Genomic DNA, 8,355 nt, shown 5'->3' with positions numbered 1-8,355 from the left:
CAAAAATTTGTTAAGAAAACCCTCTTGATTGAAAACTTTCCAGAATCTCATGGTTGGACCTTCAGCTTTGTCTTATGCACGGAAATTGATGAACGCCTCGTAAATTGACAACCTATTAATTATGCTCTGACTATGAATTCCTTTTTTATTCTACTTTTCTAACCTATGTTCAACCCTCAGCCTTACCTGTTTATGCTCTATTGAAACAAACTCTACGATAAGATTTTCTACAAGATAATCCTATTGTCTCAACTTCTTAAACTTCGTGTTGACTGACCTTCACCGTTTGGACTTAATTCCAAGTAATCGATCAAGCTTCTGCAAAAACATTACCTATGATGAACACATAAGCTCTGCCTCATTTATTTTCCGTTTTCTTTCCTTTGTATGGAACCTTGACATGAAACTTCTTTCACATAAGAAATTGTCTCTACCATTGAAGCACCTTATATCGCACGTATAATGACTAACTAAAACCGGAGTAAGGCTCTCCATTTTCGAAACCCTCCTTTGCGAAACCAACTAAACCCGTTAAATATGTAATTCAAGAAGTGCAAGCATCTGGTCGGCTATGCAATTATTCTTACGGATACGACTCTAGACAAGACACCTAAACTCAATCCTTCGGGATAATGTTAAGGAACAAATTCAGACTATTATATTTCTCCTTCAGTTCTAGTTCACATTGGCAAAGTAATGATTGGTAATAGTAGTCACTTGAAAAGTTCTATTAGTGTGGTGGGTTAGCTGCGGTACACCATATATATTAGCACTAACAGTATGTTGCCGGTGGGGTCTAGAGCGAGATCATTTCCCGATCTTAGCGCCTTAAGAATGTTCACTTCCGCTTTAACCTTGTAGAACCGGTACTCGCACTAAAGACCATGAATCTCAAATTTCATAAAGCATCATTAAAATCATTCATGCAAGGCATTTCTCAAATTTTTATACTACCATGCGCTTTGACACTTTTAGTATCGATAAACTATCGTTACGGTCTCAAACTATCATAATCAAAATTTCGGGACGAAATTTCTTCTAACAAGGGTATGATATGACAACCGAGAATTTTTTTTTTGTTTTTTTAAAACACTGGAAAGTATGCCCAAACGTTGGCAACACGAATCTATAGACAGGACATCTACCTACTTTATTTTGAACATAAATATAGACTGAAAGTCTACTAAATTTTATTTTGATCACACGTTTAGACTGTGAATCTACTTAATTACTTAGCGTCACTTATCAATTTTCGGGACGAAAATTCGTTGAACATGGGGATAATGTGACACCCCGCACTTTCACGTTAACAGAAACTTCTTTATGTAAATCGTTATGCATAACATTTACATAAGTCAATAATGATTCACACACATGAGTCCGTCGGTACACATTGGTGATTAATGTCGAATCATATATATTTAAATAATTCGGATATAATTGTTATGTATTGGATGATTTTATGTGTTACACGATTTAGTACAATATGCCCTCTTAACATGTTATTAGTTATTATATAAAAAAAATACCTCAATCATATTTTTATAATATTATCTATGAGAAATTACATGTAAAATGATTATGTGTTTAATTTGTAGCTTGTTGTGTGAAACTTCGATCAGTTCACTTATACGTTTTCAGCTTTTATAAAGTAGAATTTATAAACTCGGGATAGTGTTTTGGTCGTAATGATTCGATTATAATTCGGTTTTGCGTTAAAAGGTTTTTTAAAGCACCCAACAAGCCTTAATCACCTTCAATTCAATTTTAATCTTCCAATTAGAGGTGTCTTTGAATAATTCACATTATTTCTAATGTTAATTGGTAAGTTTTATGTGTCAATTTTTATGTTTTGATGAGTTATTCCAAAACCCTAGATGTTAAATCTCTGTAACTTTGATGATTATAATGTTAATTGATGATTTAGAACCCTAGGGATGATATTAACATGTTAGGGTTTGAGTTTTGATGACAACAGTTTGCTAACAGATTTGTTCTCATTTATTGATTGGTTTGTAACTTGATATTAAACGATTATTTTTGATTCTCGGATATAGTATTCTGAGTCTAGTTTCTAGAAAGGTAAATTTCATAATTTTTGGACAAGTTTTGAATAGTTTTTATAATTTTATAATTTTTGGACATGTGTCAAAGCTGATTCAGGGAGTCAGATTCTGGTCTGTCTTCCCAACATCATATTTCTTTCTTGGAAAATTAAAATGGTTTGGTTCCGGTTCTGGAACTTATAATTATGAGCGTAGAAAACAACCCAATTGGACATGTACAATTTGGATAAATGAGTTGAGAGAACCATGAAACAACTTTTTGTTGCGGAAGCTGCTGAACTGTTGGTACCTATCTACAATGATTGAATTATTATGCCTTTTATATGCATGAGAAAATATTATAAAAATTATTTGAGAAACCTAATTCCTATATGCTACTGTGGTAAATTTTGTATAATTTATCCTTAAGTTTTACATATTTATTAAAATTAGTTTGTACATGCTATAATCTGTCTCGTGAACTGAACGATCATAAGTTGAGTTGTATGATAAATATTTGGTTTATTTGCCGTGCTACGATGTGTGGATATATGTTAAGACATTTGGTACATTTGAAATTACTTATTATCGCCAACGAGTCATCGGGTCAAGTTTGTGTGATTCTATACTTGGGTTTTAGAGTCATGTGTTGTTGAACACATTCTCATAACTTGAACACTTTTACTAGGTAGCGGTTAACAAGTCAAGTGCATCCTTTTGATTTTGACAAAAGTATGTTACACGCGATACCAGGTGAGTTCATGCATTTTCCCTACTTGTTTTCTGGATTGAAAACACAAAACTATTTTTCTATACTTGTTTTCTAGATTGAAAACACAAAACACTTCTCATAGTTTACTGGATTGAACACACAACTATTTTCGTATACTTATTTTCTGGATTGAAAACACACCATTTTCCTATTCTTGTTTTCGGGGAGAAAACATGGATATACTTAGATACTGGTTTTCTGGAGGAAAACGCAGCGATTTATTTTTGATTTGTGTAGTTTATTATATATCACAAGTTTATACTAGATGCCCTTATATCACTTAAAGTCCTTACGTTACCTTGAACCGATATGATGGGATCACGGGGTTATATGGAGTAGTACTACTGGGTTTGACAAACCCCACCCGGGATAGTCGCGCTAGCACGGCTGTGATGTCGTAAAACGGGAGTTATATTTACCTAACTTTTATACGCTAGTGTTGGTGATAGACCTGGTAAGAAGGCATACACAGAAAGCTTCGGTTCAAACGTCTAGTAGCTTGTAAATGGGTTAGCTACCCTGGTATATGTGAAAAAAATGCTAAATCTACTTATACATACACTACTAATGCTAAGTATATGTCGGTCCCGAATAATCACTCACAATCACAATCTAGTCATAACTCACACAATAAATGTGTTGACAAGAGAGTTAATGACAATTGCTATTTTAGGAAAGAAAACCGTTTGTTTAAGGCGGAATCAGAAACAAACAATGTAGTTGCTAAAAGACTAACAAAAGGTAACTAACACACAAGAATCACTAAAAAGATTTCCATTCATATAAACAAGTCATACAAACGTTAATCGATTTAGGGTTTCTTTGATGGAAAGTTATATCTGTAAGATTCTTTGACAGCCGTCACGCTCAACAAATATTCTCTCAATATTAATTGTCTTGTCCGTCTCTATCTGTTGTTAGGAGGCGTGCCCTAAAATATTCCTTTTATACACCTGACACCTCCTGACAGCTGTCATTCCTTCTAGAAACCCTAATTAAATAATACATATTCAAATTACATATTCAAAACTATAATAAGTGTAAATACAGTTCTTCCGGGTAGACTTTGCATTGGTTGTCTTCACCGGATGGGCTTTGTGCCTTTGTCTTCTTCGGATAGACCTGGTAACCTAGAAGTGTGCTCGGAAACAGTTCTCCGGGTAGACTATACTTAGAGTATTTTCCTAAGAAAATACTCACCTAGCAGACTTCAATCTTCTTGATCATATCAAACTTTGCCCGATATGATCTTACGAGCAACCTTGTTCTTCGATGGTCCGTTCAACTCCTTGCTAGGGAATAGCTTATTAGCATAGTAAAGTGTGCTGGGTAACACTGTAGCCTGCTAGAGTTGAATCCTGCCCGATGTTACTTGAGATATTTCATTACTCTCATCAAGCTTACTCGGACCACTGCTTTATTGATGAATACCTTGCCCGATCTTCCAATCACTTGGCTTCATGAGCTTGGTTTGCCAAGAGCTTACTCGGAGGTAAACCTTAGTCGGCTAAGAAGAACAATCTTGTTAGATATAGTGAACCCTACTCGGTTGTACACTAAAGAAGAATTCCAGAAGATAACCATGTCCGATGGACAAAATACCTTGCTAGGGTAAGAAAACCTTGTCCGGTAATCCAAGTGTGCTCGGATTCCATACTTAACGATTTCTGAGGAGGTTAAGATGATTCCAATCTTCCTTATACTTCCCATAGGTCAAATCTTGACTCAACAATCTCCCCCAAGATTGAAACACCTCAGCTGTCTCAAAACACTTCTACAGTTAATTACACATAATGAAAATACACATCAAATCAAAATAAAATATTTATATATTTAAAATGTCAAACAATTACATATTCAAAATTCTGTCCGAAGACATTACATGGCAAAACCTATTCAAAGATCTTTATCTTCTTCTTGCATCATAGGCTGCTTGTCTTCGATTGATCATCACTGTTCCTGCTCTTTGTCGAAAGATAGAAAGGATTTGGTAATGAGTGTGACTCTCAGGAATATCCATATCCCTTATATCTCAAAGATCTTCATCATGCAAATAGGTCAGGTCTTCATCCTTTTTGATTATCCCCAAGATAAGCCCATCTGAATTTCGAAGAACATCAGTGTAGTTTGGGCATGTCATTCTTCTCCCAATTCTTACACAAGTATTCATATTTGACAGGGGATTGTTGTTTCTTACTGACACCTAATAATTCAATTCAGCACTTCTTATCTTTTTCATTCTTGTTGTTCTTCTGGTTCTATCCTGTTTTGTCAACTTCTCTTTTCTTTCAAAAGTGGAAATCCCTTGTCAGCTTCTTTTTTCAGATACTTCGAGATTTCATTTTGATGTCTCCCGGCCAATTTATTACTGTTATGATAGTCATATAAGTCAAGTGTGGCCATCTTTTCCAATTGTTCTCTTGAATACTCAGCAAATCATCTTTGAATACAATATCTCTCAATTGTCTACTTTGCATAATCACCTTTAAAAACTCAGAGATTGAGTCAAAGTAGAGTCTTGTTGGAAGATCCACATTGGATTGTGTTCTTACTTCTCTTTGTGATCCGGCTCTACTTGATTCACCTCTGCCTACTGATGGGTGTAGTCTTGATATACGTGGCCTAATTGGGATAGAATTCATAGGTTTGCTTGGCCTAGTTATAGCAAATATTTCATATACGTTGACTCAATCAGTTCAGCAAAGCAGTTGATCAGATCAGCAAAGTTTTCACCTGCATCTTTTCAATGTTTGATAATCATTTGAACTACCCTGGGATTGGTCATCAATCCTGCTGGCACAAATCTACCATCAACGAAGCTTCTAGGGTTTTCACCCTCCAACAAGACTTTCTCCCACTCAGCCTTTTGCAAGTAAAACAACTCTTTCAACTCATACTTATCCAATGCATCAAAGTCATTCTCATTCATTTCTTTATGATTCACCATTAAACTCCTAAGAATCTGAATCATTTCTGCATTTTCCCAAGGAACAATAGGTTCATCTACTGCTTCAGGTTTCACTTTCATTGGGATTTGGGTTTCATCATCCTACTTTGATTCATTCTCAGCTTCTTGTTACTTCCTCAAAGTCATTAATCTTCTTTTATTTTTGGGAGGCTCAGATGTTCTTCCCTTGACTGCCTTTTAGATTACTCAGATTGAACTCTCTCTTGCTTGTACTTTCGCTACAGTCTATTATAATGAGAGTCAACAGCAGTTTTGGGAAGACTGCTCACCAATTCTGGTGACATTCCCTTATCCAACAGGTAACCACATCTTCCATCAAACCTCTTTCTTAATTTTTCAAGCTTTTGTGTCAGTTCAGCATTTCTTGCAATTTGCTCCCTTTCTTTTCTCTGCACATCTTCTCTTGTTGTGTTGTACAACTTTTCAAGATCATCAACTTTGAAATGGGACAAGTCTTTCTCAGTGAAATTATGTTTTCTTTTAGGTAATCTCTGAACCTCAGACAGTCCTTATTTTCCTTCTCCATCATCCTTTTCACATCATCCCTCCTTTTATCCAACATTTTCTGCAACTCCTCATCAGTTAAGGAAGCCAGATCTTCAAACTTGAAACCATGTCTAATCAGACCAATAATAAAGGGATGGTTCCTTCTTGCATCATCAATACTTTGTTGCATGCTTGCCCTTTGATCTTTTGTCATTTGTACTTATGGAGACACAACATCAACATGTTCGTCAGTTTTGCCATGATCATCTACATCATCATTATTTTCATATTCATCCTCCTCCTTTGTTGATTCATTTACAGCATCAATCTTAGGTTCATTAGGTGTTGGAATATCAGGATTTGGAACATTTGGGACCCCATCAACTACTTCCTCAGGCCTTAATCTTTGTAGAGGAATAGCTCTAATTGGACTTGGTTGCTCATCTGGGATCTCAACAAAACACTTGTTCTTATCGTCCCATTTTCCCTTTTTCATTGATTCAACTCTACCAGCTTGTTCGTAATCTTCAGGTCCGAGCCTCAATCTAGTGTATTTCTTCCCATATCTTGCATCATCAGTGCATTCCCAATAAGATGGGTTTTGCCTGATATCTTCTTTGATCTGCTCAGTCCATTTCTATGCAAAGATTGATTCAACAGAGTCACCAATTTCTTTAAAGTTCAATTCCATATTCAGGTTCTTTTCTGGCTTAGGTTTTGAATTTGTTTCATTTTAAGGCTGACTGAATTTTCTCATAAGCATAGCAAAACGGTCCCTACGTAACCAGTCATCCATAATATCAAACAAATCATTTTCGTCTTTGGTAAATTTACCAAGGGCTATAGTCATCGTAATCCTCCTATTCAACTACTTCGACCATTTCCGAACACCTCATAGTATTCGGCCTCAATGGGAAAAGAAAATGGAGCACCTAACAACACATCTTCACAGACCAAGAACTACGAGATCACCCCTTTCATTCTGGGGTGACGGAGGGATCATACCATTCGAGCCTTTTTTTTCATGCTTTTCCCCGAGGTCTGGAGAAAGCTGAAATCAAATTTAACCACTTCCTTAGTTCTCCATAAATTGATCAATGTCTCAATCACTATTTGAACTGTAGGAATCGGTCTGCCCAAGACACATATTAGAGTTGATGTGGCTAGTACTTTATGATCCAAATCGGAACATACCCAATAACAAGCTAGACAAACACCATAATATTTATTGTAGATATGATCTAACAAATAAATATTAGCACTTATGATATTTAGAAAATGGGTTTCTAAATATTTGCACTTGAGGAATCGAAAAATTATATAGATATTTTATTTAGAGAGATTATCTTATGATATTATTTAAGTTGGTTAAATGATATATATATGATAATGGTTGGGGTATGTTGCATGAAACTTATGGCATGTTAAAAATGTTAAATGTCACAAAGTTTCAATAGACCTGTGACTAATACATGGAGTATTAGTCCTGTGAACTAATACATGGATTATTAGTCCTAAGACTGGTATATGGAATATTAGTCATGAGACTAGTTCATGGGGTATTAGTATGTTTCCAGGAAGAAAGTGAAAGTAATTTCGGGTAGGACCAGCCCACTTTTGGGGGGAAACTTCCTACCCATTTGTTTGAAATATTTTCTCTTATTAATATCTAACTTGGGACAACACATTTTACATACCCAACAACATTACATGAAAATCTCTCTCTCAATCCTCCCTCTCCATCTCTTTGATTTCGGCCAAAAGAAGAAGAACACAAGAGGTTTTCTTTCAAGTGCAAGAGTCAAAAATCCTAGCAAGCAAAGTGTTTGTTGAAGGCTTGGAGGGTATATAAGCTTGAGGCTCTTCTCCATTGAAGGCTAGCCATTCAAACCGTCATCTCCTTCATCTTCTTTCCTCTTGAAAGGTTGTATTACATAAACCCCCTATGGTTGATAGTTTTGGTATGCATGTTTTTATATATGGATCCGGGGCTTGGGTTTTACATATAAAACGGGTTTTATATTAATCAATATAACAAGATTTAAAACAAATTAATCCGCTGCGTTTTTCATATAAATGGGTTT

This window comes from Bidens hawaiensis, unplaced genomic scaffold, assembly GCF_021521415.1.
Source record: "Bidens hawaiensis isolate Kalapana, Puna unplaced genomic scaffold, B.hawaiensis_p1.1 tig00042885_1, whole genome shotgun sequence".
Classification (NCBI taxonomy): domain Eukaryota; kingdom Viridiplantae; phylum Streptophyta; class Magnoliopsida; order Asterales; family Asteraceae; genus Bidens; species Bidens hawaiensis.
The sequence above is the reverse complement of the archived record's forward strand: the minus strand, read 5'-3'. Positions refer to the sequence as shown.